This window comes from Mandrillus leucophaeus, unplaced genomic scaffold (assembly GCF_000951045.1).
Source record: "Mandrillus leucophaeus isolate KB7577 unplaced genomic scaffold, Mleu.le_1.0 Scaffold1023, whole genome shotgun sequence".
Taxonomy (NCBI): Eukaryota; Metazoa; Chordata; class Mammalia; order Primates; family Cercopithecidae; genus Mandrillus; species Mandrillus leucophaeus.
This window is the reverse complement of record NW_012098355.1, coordinates 238,506-242,643: the sequence shown is the minus strand read 5'-3', so window position 1 is coordinate 242,643 and position 4,138 is coordinate 238,506. Positions and strand designations below refer to the sequence as shown.

The window sequence follows — 4,138 nt, the reverse complement described above, 5'->3', positions numbered from 1 at the left end:
TGAGACAGGGTAATTTATAAAAGACAGAAAGGAAAGAGGTTTATAGTTCTGCATAGCTGGGGAGGCCTCAGGAAACTGACAATCATGTCAGTAGGTGAAGGGGAAGCAAGGCATTTCTTATATTGTGGCAAGAGAGAAAGAAGGAGGAAGTGCCACACTTTTAAGTCATCAGATCTCGCGAGAACTCACTCACTATCACAAAACAGCATGGGGCAGCCCCCCCACCCCACGATTCAATCACCTCCCACCAAGTCCCTTCCTTGACATGTGGGGATCACAATTTAAGATAAGATTTGGGTGAAGTCACAGAACCAAACCATATCAGGCTCATTCTCCGATTTGTCATCCATAGCAGATATGTCCTGTTGTCAGAATCCTGCATTGTCATGAAAGTTTACAGTGGCATTAAAGCAGACAGCTTGTCTTTCTCAAATTTCACCAGAGGGATTCACTATCACCTGAGTAGCATCAATTTTTAGGAAGAGATTATACAGTTTCTTAATTTGATCTGCAACCTGATTTTTCAAAGACCCAAGGAAGCCTAGATTTTCTGTCATCTGCTGAACTCTGAACTCAGCTGTCCTTTATCCCTTGAAAAATTTTCTCTTTAAAAATAAATTCTGAATTTGAAGCATCCACCTCTTCAATGTCAATGGCCCCTGGGGCCTGCCCACCAGCATGGGGCCATTGCAGGACCTGTCCATCAGAATCACCAGGTAAGTTTTTCTGGAAGTGTCCAAGGTTTCACTAACCATCAGCTTATTAACTTTCACATCTTCTTTTGGAGTTTGGTTTATTGCCCCAAACATACCCAATCATGTTTAGCCAGCTTTCCCACAACTTTAGGTTCTTTTGTTAAGTGAACACCTCCTTTCAAACCACAATTGAAGACACCCTTTCCTTTTCCTCCGGCTAAGATCTGGGCTTTTAATTAAAACAATTTATTTTGCTTTTAGTCTCTTGGCAACCTCAAGTGCTTCATTCACAGTGTCTGCTACAAACAATATTTGAACTCTCACTCTGTTGTCAGAGATCAGTTTCTCACTCTGGTGTTCCTGGAGGGTCTGCCATCTTCTGGAAGTTAATTGAAGTGCCTGGACCTGGCTACCAAGATCCAGAGTGGAGCGCTAGGTCTCTCAGAAGTTTCCTGGCTTGCGCGCTACCAGGAAAATGTCATTTTAAACAGAAAACCTGAAGTGGCATATTGGGACTTGATTATTTTTAGTTCTCATAGATGAGTGCTCTCTATATATTAGCTTTTATTATTTGGATTATTCTTTATATACTAATTATTCCTTAATTAGAACTATGAGTGCTATACAGAGAGTGAAATTGATAAATTCACTCTCTAAAATATATCTATGTATAAAATATATAGTTATATATTTATTTAAAGGGCTTGACTGAAATAGTGTTATAACTATTATTACTATTAGAATGTATAGTTATTTATTTCATATAGTAATAACACAAGTATACTATCACCAACATCTCCACAAAAAACTGAAAAATTACAACCCAAGGTCAAAGCTAATAGTGAGTTTTGCTGCTGGAAACAAAGTATTGTATGTTAAAAAAATACTTTCTCTTAAAGAATGTAGTGAGCTTCTAAGTATTCCGTTCCCAGTAAAATCCAAGAATATATTTTGCAAATAACAGGAGTCAAATATGAGGATTGGTTCATATCTCAGTGTGGAATTCCTCTTTGAAAAACGTGGTACCGCTTTTTTGTCTGAATGTTATTATTGTTATATTGAGTATGTAGGCAAAAGCACCAATTAAAATCTAGTCCCCTTATCAAAAAATCAGCTTTCATGACACTTGCTCTCTTAATGGCCAATACATTACATAATATTTTTCTGATAAACAGAATACATTGTGACTATATATGCTTTGATATTGTTTATTCAGAGTCTTTATTTATAAAAAGTTGGTGTATTATCAGTTGCCACCAATCTGTGAAACATCAATTCCTATTACCATCCTCAAGCTGGACATATATTTTCCATGTCCAAAAATAGAAGACATTTGTAATGACATTGAAAGATCTACTAGGTAATGGTATTGACACATCGTTATCAATTTAGCATTAATGTGTCTAACTGCCGCACTTATTCTTCAATAATGCATATTGAGGTTAAAAGATTATCTAAGAGATAGTAATTTAACCCCTAGGAATTATTCTAGTGGTAATTATTTCAGGTTCAATGGGACCCTGGTGGAAAAGCCACTTTTGTCCAGGAATTATTTTTTAGTTCCTCTGCTTGAATATCTCATCAAAAATAAAATATTTAAAATTTAATTTAGTTAAATGAGTATTTACAGGAATTAATCTAAATGATTTTCCATGTGGCTAAGGGAGAAATGAATGCTTTAAGTTGAATGGCTCACTGCAGTAATAAAGACATTATTACATTATTTTACTATGAATAAAAACACAGTTATAATTGGGTTCAAGATATCATATAGAGAAGATTATCTCTAATAAATCAGAAACTAATTATATGTCTTTTAATCTAGGATATAATTGTTAATTACAAGGAAGCGAAAATTAGCTATGCCCTGTAATTATTAGATTCTGAGATAAATAATAATATGATTTTACAATTTGCAATGGATATTGGAAGATCATAGTCTAGACTGGTATATAGACAATAAATATAAGCTAAAAATTATATATATATATATATATATCTCTCTCTCTCTCTCAAGATTGGCTGTTATACTTGGACATTAAACTCAGAATTCTCATTTGCATCTTCTTACGTCTCAGGCCTAATTGTGGCTTTACCCTGTTAGATACTAATTTACACATGTGGAAAAAAAAATGGGCTTAGAGCTGTTTAGTAACTTGACAAGTTTCCTCAGTAGTATGGCAGAGGACTGATGCTCTTGAGAGAGGTTTGCCTTAGTAGCCCTGATTCCGAGTTGGTGGACTTGATGTTACATTTTACTCTTGCTTACTCAGAGCTTCCAAACTGCTTCTCTCCTGAACATATCAATCCTTTGGGAGTCTAAAATTTCTTCTTAAATTTTAGCTTTCTTAGTTTTTCACTCTTTTTTTTTTTTTTTTAAGAATGCATACACCTTTGCCTGTTTCTACACTTTGCACATATCAGATTTTTCCAGTTCGATGTCCTATCTCATCCCAGGTGACAATTAGAAATTTATGAATTCAGTCTCTAAAATCACCATCTTCATTTTAACTCTTCAGATTAATTCTCTACCACTCTCTACCCTGTTATTTACCCCAGGAAGCTGATATATGTGTATTACATCAATGGTCTGCCTTGACTTTTTCTAAGAAGTGCTGCCACAAAGGAATCCAACATTGGCAGGAAAGAGGAGGGTGAGATGAGGATGTTTAACCCTTGACTGCCTCCTCGCCAAGTTACTGGGATTGGTTGTGTTCCAGCCGATAGTCACAGATCCTCTTAAGGAAGACTTTCTATTGACTCTACTTTCCATTCTGAAACTATTTTTCGCCCTCTTCAACCCCTGTCATCTTTATGGGCTAAGATACACAAAACCTGTTACCACTGTGTTATCTTTCATTATTTTCCTGTATCTACTTCTAATTGTGTAAATGATAGGTTTTTTTTGTTTTTGTTTTTGTTTTTTTAAATCCTTAAATTATCCTAAAATGTGTGTGCCATCTGTTTTGCTGGGACCATGACTTAAGTACACAGTCAGCAATTTGTCCAAAGTAACAAAAAAATATATATAAATTGTGGCATTGTTCTCAATTTAAAACACCAATAAGTATTTAAAGACTATCCTATGTGAAATGAACCAATGGATAATTGTGTCTTGCGTGAAAAATAGTGTATTAATGGCAGAAGAATGTTGAATAGGAAATTGGCTCCCAGGCACATAGAAACTCATTTGTAAAAAAAGTAGGTAGAAGATATTTACTTATCTAAGTAATACATATTAATATTAATTAGAAATATTCAAATTCATACAGTTTCCCTGGCCTGTGTCCTAGCTTTTCTCATAATTAGTTCTTAAGCTATGATCTCAAGAATGTGGAGCATATAAGAGTGAGAGAAGGTTATCAAAAATCAATTTATGTTGGTAATTAGTAAAACACTGAAATGATAAATGAAAGATCTCTACAGGCACAATGAAACCCTTA

General features: G+C 34.8%; 1 pseudogene; it reads right to left on the bottom strand.

Moving 5' to 3' along the window:
- Window positions 1–317: 317 nt before the first annotated feature.
- LOC105537437 lies at window positions 318–1,159 on the bottom strand (annotated as a pseudogene).
- Window positions 1,160–4,138: the final 2,979 nt, after the last annotated feature.